Genomic DNA, 8,248 nt, shown 5'->3' on the forward strand with positions numbered 1-8,248 from the left:
AATTCTCTAATTTTTTTATCTCTCTCCCTCTCCACCCCTTTGTCTCTCTCTCTTTCCAAGTAAAACAAGGACGTTATTTTATATAACCACAGAACAATTATAAAAATCAGGAAATTTAATATTAGTGCATTATTATTGCCTAATATACAATCCATATTCAAATTTCATCAATTGTTGCAGTAATGTCATTAGAGCTATTTTTGCCCCAGGTCCAGGAACTTATCCAAGATCACAAATTTCATTTAATTGTCCTTTCTTTAATCTCCTTTAATCTGGAATAGTTCCTCAGCCTTTGTTTGTTTTTCTGACCTTGGCATTTTGGAAGGGTCCAGGCTGTTATCTTGTAGGCTGTCCCTCAGATGGGTTTGCCGATGTTTTCTCATGATTAGATACAGGTTATGCATTTTTAGCAGGAATATCACAGAAGCGAGCTGTGTCCTTCTCAATGCATAAACTCTGATAATTTGTCCCAATCATGGTGATGTTAAATTCAACCATTTGATTCAGTTGGTGTCCTCCAAGTTTCTTCACTGCCAAGTTACCAGTTTTTAATTTGTAATTAATAAATATCTGTGGAACATTACTTTGAGACCACTGAAATATCCTGTTGCTCATTGAACAACTGGCCTCCTACCTTTTCGAAGAATAATAAAGCTTTAATCACTTTCCAATCTCTTCTCGATGATTGGGGATTCAAGTTTTCTATTTATTCTTGGGTCAGCTCTCAAATTTTCTACCTGTCTTCTTAGTTCTACCTTCTGGGAACTTTTATCATTTTTTATTTAAAATTCTCCAACTGCATTCTTTTTTAACGTAAGCAATTACAATATTAATTCCAGTAAGTCTTTCTTGTTCTCTGTTCATTTTTAAAAGCATGCTATTGCTGTTTAATGGATTATAGTAACTTCTAACTAAAGTCCCCTAAATTATCTTTGTTACCTCTGAGTTCTTTTTTTCCTACTTGTTTTTGTTGGTCTTCCTCTTTCATGGAGCAGGCTTTCTGCAAATGCCTGGCAAGTCTTGTTTGGTGTGCATTTCTAAGAAGAAGGCGACGTAAAGGCTCTCTGGTTCTTGCGTGAACTTGCTAGAGGTTTTCTGACTGAAGCCTTCGTTTTTGGAGGGTAGGAAGGGCCTTCATGGTGCTGGAGGACTTCTAAAGGAGAGCTTTATACAGGACATTTAGCTCCAACTCCAACTGCCCTCATTGTTTCCAGAGAGTTTGTTCAATTTTCTTAGAAAAGAGCCCTCACATCGTAGCCTGCCATTCTGAGATGGAAGGGCATTTGGGTGAGACGTTCAATTAGTACCTAAATGTACAACCTATTTCTTTCTCTAACCCTTTATCCCAATTCCCATTTCCCAGTTAGGAACCTCTCTAGAATTCCATGAGAGAAATAGATTCTCTCTCTCCCTGCAGCCCCCTCCCCACATACTCTAATTTGCTGCTTTCTCCCATATGCTTAGTCAATGAGTCAACTCTTTGCCCCCTATTTTCCATCATACTGAAATTTGTTGAAACCTCTAGTTCACTGACAAATGTATCTCTCCCTTTTAAAAAATGCGGATATACAATTTTTAAATATTTTACTATCATTTTATTTGGGTCTCCACACAGACTATAATACAAGGATCAGGTTGCCATCTAGAACCACAGCCTCTCCAGTTACCTTTTAATAAAATTCCCTCTACTGCTTACGCTGGCTGAAATTTGCATCTGTTACTTGTAACTAAAACATTTTAAAGATAGAAAGGCATTGTCAGTATTTATCTCTCGGCTCTAAGGTTAAGATCCCCACCCATTCCCTCAGCTTTTCTGAAAATTGACTACAATGCAATGATGAGAGCCCTGTCTTGTTGCATGTGATCACTTCTAGGTCACCTGTCACAGTTCATTTACTCTCAGATTCAAATGCCTGGAGAAGTCGAGCTGATATCATCAATGAATGAAGTGGGCCAGTTGGGGACAGGGACAAACTGAGCGTTCATGCCTATTGGAGGGGCAGCTGCCACCAGACAATTCTTAAGATCTCTGCCATGTGGTTATGTGACTGAAGTTACCAGGTCTTAAGATTTTTTTTTCTTTTTTTTGTTTTTATTTGTTTGTTCGCTTGTTTGTTTTCAGGCCTTCTGGCTTTTAAGAGAAGCTCAGAATCTAAAATTTATGTAAAAATTTCAGATTTTTAAATGTTGCCAACTAATTTTTAAAATTTCAATAACTTTCGCCCAAAGAAAACCTGCTTTGAGGCCATATTTGTTATTTCTGATTTATTCCCTTAGGCGTCTAATCACATCTGATTTATGGTTGCTTTTATTATTTCCACTATGGATGACAATCTTACTGCACATTTACTCTTAGGAATTGTGTTAAGTGGTTTATGAACATCATTGTACCTCATTGCCACAGCAACACTGGGAAGTAGATATTACTTTTCCATTCTATAGATGAGATGTCTAAGCAGCAACGGTGATCCTTTTGAAATACAGCTCTTAAATCCTTAAATATTTTCATGGCTTCCTGTTATCCTCAGAATAAAAATCGAATTCAAGATTCCATAGCTTGGTCTATAAGGCACTTTAACGCACAACTCCGTATACCTCTCTTACCTTGCCTTGCACACTTGGCTCCAGCAACACTGAAGTTTTCTCAGTTCCTTCAAACATAGTATATTTTACATAAAATTTTGGTTTTAAATACAAATATAAGACCATTTAACTATAGTGCAGGATCATCAAATTTACATAATTTGTATTTCCTAGCTTGGACATACATAGATACATATTTACCAGAACAGTGGACACTGTACAAAACTAATTCTACTGCTTTTATTTCACTTCTTGATATGCACATATTCCATCAACATGGCTTACTGATGAATAAGGAAGGATATGACATAATTACTACTAATAATAATATTAGCCTTCATTAATAATAATCACTACTAGTAATAATCATATGACATAATTACTGATGAATAAGGAATGAAATAAACTGTGGGTTGCCCTATCTTTCCCTTTCTTTCTATGTCATCATTCTCAGAGCAAGTGGCTGGCTAGTACAGGGAAGTAACATGAGTAAGAAAGGCTCTGATAGGGTCCCCAGGTCATTTGTGTTTCTAAGAATGCCATTGTCTTCAATCTTCATTTGAGCAAGCTCTGGTTTGAACAGGAACCATGGCCTCTTAGGACTGATATCAGAGCTCCCGCTACTCCGTTGTGGATGTAACTCACTTTCTCTGTACTTGCTTGCTGTGAGTCTCAATGAACTTTTGCGAGTTCACTATAATTCTGTGCTCGAAGGGCCTCCTGAACACTTTATGCAAATGGGGCGACTAGGAATGGCAGGCACATTGTGCTTATCTGCTCTGCTCTTGTGCATGCGCCATTGTCCTCTCGTATTTCTCATGTAAGACACAAGTTTAAAGATGAAATTATTAAGAATTTCAAGAGGTGGCTCCACAATGTAGTGGTCAGCACGTCTACTTTACACACAGAAGGTCCTGAGTTCGTGCCCCAGGTGAAGCCACGGACCATACCCCAGGGGCACCAGACCCTGGATGTACACCGTCAGTGCGTGGGAGGAGACGCCTCACCTTCAGAGATCCGGTTCTTAAGAAAACGGAGATGGCACTATCCGTTGATCAGGGGTGGAAGTGCAGGGGAGGGAAGAATTTCAAGGTGGTGACAGCAGAGCATCATCAAACCAAACCTGAGATGGTTCCAAACACCCAAATCTGGTACACCCACCAGGCCCTGGATGTACACCGTCAGTGCGTGGGAGGAGACGCCTCACCTTCAGAGATCCGGTTCTTAAGAAAAGGGAGATGGCAACATCCGTTGATCAGGGGTGGAAGTGCGGGGGAGGGAAGAATTTCAAGGTGGTGACATCAGAGCCTCATCAAACCAAATCTGAGATGGTTCCAAACACCCAAATCTGGTACACCAGAAACATTTCCATGAAATTTCCTATTATACTTGCTTGCCAGAGTTTGCTAGTTGTCCCCTCTTCTTCTCTGATAATAGAATTTCCAATATTCAACTGAGTTCAAAGCCACCTAGAATAAAGACTACATTTCCCAGACTTCCTTGCATCTAATGTGGCATATGATGATACTCTGGCCAATGGGATGGAGGTGGAAGTGTTCTATTCTTAAGAGACTCTTTCTAAGAGTCTTAAGTGTCTTAAGTGTGAACTTTTCTTTGACTCTGTGTGTCCCTTCACTTCTTTATTTGTTCCTGGAGCATAGATCTGGCTTCTTGCATCTTGAGGTTAAGACCATGCATGGTGGAGCCATAACATAAAGAAAACCGTGTTCTGACAATAGAATGACATAGAAACCCTGTACTACCGCCCAGACACAGTTAGTTTAGGCACAGCTGCATTTGCAGCTAAACCTAATCCTAATAAACATAATTTGATTTATAGTCTGTTTTTCCTAATAGACTAAGCTCTATGAGGGCAAGAACCTATCAGCTCTGATTGCCCTGTTCACCATTGTATTATGAATATCCAAAACAGTGCCCCACAAGGAGTAGGTGTTTAATAGCCAGATGAATGAATAAATCAGAAAGTTGAGGGCCAAAGTTGTTGATTAACCTGCTCAGGGTCACACTAGATACTTGGTAGGAGGCAATTTAATTCCAGGTCTACCTGCCTCAAGAGTCCATGTCCCTAACATGCTCCATCGACCAGGCTAACTCTCAGGGCAGCCCTACCACCCATCTTTCTACTTTCTTGAGGGAACTGACACTCTTGAATGACTTACAGTTTTCTTGAACACTTCTTGCTGTTTCAATTCTTTGGATTTTCACCTAAGCTGTTTCTTCTGCCTAGAATGCCTCGACCACCCCTCAGCTGGGTAAACATCCACTCATCTTTCAGAACCCAGTTCATGTGTCACCTGCACCTCCCAGGAGGAATTGCCCTTTCTTTCCTCTTTGCTCCTACTGTACTCTCAACAGATTCCTATCAACCTACTGATAACCTTTTACTACACTATAAATCACAACAAATTCACACTGTTGTGCCCCCACTGTGATTTCTCCATGGGCTAGAACTGGATTTATTCACTTCTGAGTTCCCAGGGCCTGGACCATAATAGGTGACTGAAATATTTGCCAAATTGGTAGAATCCTGATTGCAATTTATAGATGAGGAAATTGAGTTCAAGATAGGATTAAGTGTTACACAATTAACTTCAGTTGGGGCTGGAATACGGGTCTCCTGGGGCTCAGTTTGCTAGGGATACCATAACGAGGTACCAAAAAGGTAATTGAAACTACCAACCAACAACAACAACAACAACAATAACAACAACAAAATACAAAGTACCACCAAGTGGCTGGTTTAAACAACAGAAATGTATTGTGTGACAGTTCTGGAGGCCAGAAGTCTGAGATCAGAGTGTCCACAGGTTTGGTTCCTTCTTATGGCTGTGAAAAAAATCTGTTCCATGCTTCTCTCCTAGCTTCTGGTGGTTTGCAGATGCAATCCTTTGTGGTATTTGGCTTGTAGAATCATCACCTAATCTCTTTCTTTATCTTCCTGTGCATATCTGTCTCCACATTTCCCCAACTAGTCATATTGGATTAGGGCCTACAGGGATGATCTCATTTTAACTTTATTATCTCTGTAAAGACTCTATGTCCAAAGAAGGTCACATTTTGAGGTACTAGGAGTTAGGTCTTCAATAGATGAATTTAACCCATCCAATTTCTCAACTGCAAAATGAAGGCCTCAGCCTGGATGGTTATTAAGGTTCCTTCTGCCTTTACACTCAGGGAGAGGAAATATCTGGCCCAAGGCCACATAAATAGTGGCTGGAACTGAGATTCAAATCCAGGTCGGCCTGACTCCAAACCCTGAGCTTTTAATCCAGTACAGATTTATAATGCCCAGTTCACAGGGAGGGAGCCTTGCACACAAACCTCTGTTCCAAGGTCAGCATGCTGGTTATGCCTCTTGTCTCTGCAGCTGTTCTCAGCCTCCACCCTCCTCCAGCTTTCTGTTTCATTCTGAGCTGCAACTGTGAGGCCCTGAGCGGGAGTCCACCAGCTGCTGCCTGTCCCGCCCTCAGCCCCAGAAGGGAAACAGTGAAGCCAGAATGTATGCTGAGTGGATAAACTGGATTGCTAGGATCCCCAGACTGACTGAGGGGAAATCCACCAATGAAGGGAACTTATGCCTCTCCTCCCGTGCTGAGGCCAGAAATCCTCTAAGCCTCTTCTAAAATGGCACCTGAGGAGTGGTTGGGCAATGACCGAGGAGTCACCTAAATGGACGGGCCCCAGGGCACCCTCATAGAGTCCCAAATATCCCAGAGTGATGCTGTAAGAATCATAGGAGTGGCCAGAGTCACCTCCCATCTTTAAACTTCAATTTTACCATCTGTAAAAATAGAGATAAAAATGCTTATCTCTTACTATTGTAATAAAAAGTTAACATTCATTGAGTCAGGAATTATACAAAACCAGGGCTTGGCAAACTTTTTCTGTGAAGGGCCAGATAGTAAATATTTTAAGATTTGCAGGCAAAGAGCCAAAATCAAAGCTATCATATTGGTACCTATGTAACAAGGGAGACAACAAATCTCCACAAATTTTTTGGTGAAATTAAAAATGAAATAAGCACTTTCAGCTTGTGAGCTGTATATAAGTTGGCAGCAGGCCAGATTTGACCTGTGAGCTGTAACTGGCTGACCCCTGTGCAAAACACATTATGTGTAATGGCTCAATTAACCTTCACATGACGTATGTGCTGTCCTTATCCTTGTTTTTCTTGATGAGGAAACTGAGTCCCGGAAAGGTTAAGTAACTTGCCCAAATTCACACAGTCCCAAAGCAGGGGAGCTAGAATTTGATCCCAGGCAGTCTTTTCTGGAGTTTGCAAGCTTAACCTCTTTTACAACAAATCTAATGCACATGTAGGACTGGTACTTACATATATTGACTTAAATGTGATTGCTTCCCTTTCTCCTCTCAGGGGCGCCAGTCTAGTAAAAAGGTATTTCCAATACAGAATAATAAGTACAAAGACAGAGAAAAACACGAGACATTTTAAGAGCAAGAGGTCCCCCAACACTTCCACTTTCATGCTCATCACTTCCCAGTAACCCTGTGACTCAGTGAGGGCAGACTTTACTATCTCCATTTTATAAACATCAAGTAGAATCTCAGAGAGGTGAGGTGACTTTCACAAGGTCACACAGCAAGCGTGTGGCAGAGCCGGAATTAGAGCTCTAATCTCCTGAACCTCATCTAGGGTGTACCCCGCCCCTCCCCCCACTCCCACCCATCACACTGTCTTTCAGGCCCAGTCCAAGTTTATGATCAACTCTGCGGGTGAACATGTTATCCAGCACCTGGCTTTTCCAGAGAACATCACATATAATTCTGGATTATGCACCAAATCCCAGAACATTAGAATTGGGGGGGATCACTTCATGAATTGTATAAATGTCTAACTTTTTTTAAATTTAAGAAATAAAGAAATGAAAAAAAAAAGAAAAAGAATCCTTGGAAGATCAAAGTGGCAAGTCCAAGAGAAATCATCACAGGACCCTCCTACTCCTAGTAGTACTCCTCATGCCAGGCACTGCTGGCTGCTTGGCACCCATTATTCCATTTAATCTCATGAAAGTCTCCAAGATCTTTTATTTGCTGCTCTATGGGTGCAACAGTAAGTCTCAGTGAAAGAAGCCAAGGCTCTGGGGCCAGACTGCTGCCCTTGCCAGTTCTGACTCAACCACTTACCAGCTCTGTGACCCTGATCAATTGCTTCATCTCTCTAGGCCTCAGTTTCCTCAACCAGAAAAAGAGATAATAAAACATATTTTGCACAGCTCTTGTAAGAATTCAAAATAATATTTGTATGTCAAATTGTTCTCAGTGGTTATCACTAAGGGCAGGACTATGGGAGACATGAATTTTTATAGACTTCTATAATTATCAATATTTTATAATGATCATATTTTGTAAGCAGCAAAATATGTATAGATGAATATGTCATATATACCTATATATGCTAAGTTCATATAGTAAGCACTCAATTTACTTGTTCATTTATGTATTTATTCAACAAACATTTAGGGAACACATACTGTCTACCAGGCCCTGGCTGCAAGAACTAGCACTTTGGACCTGAGATCTGAAGAAGTTCCCAGTGTGATTCATAGGGTGAACATGGGAGGCATCTGCTGTGGCAGTGACAGGGCCAGGCCAAGAACCTCCAATTGCTGGTTAAGGGTGCTAG

Source organism: Pteropus alecto, unplaced genomic scaffold (assembly GCF_000325575.1).
Source record: "Pteropus alecto unplaced genomic scaffold, ASM32557v1 scaffold39, whole genome shotgun sequence".
Lineage (NCBI taxonomy): Eukaryota > Metazoa > Chordata > Mammalia > Chiroptera > Pteropodidae > Pteropus > Pteropus alecto.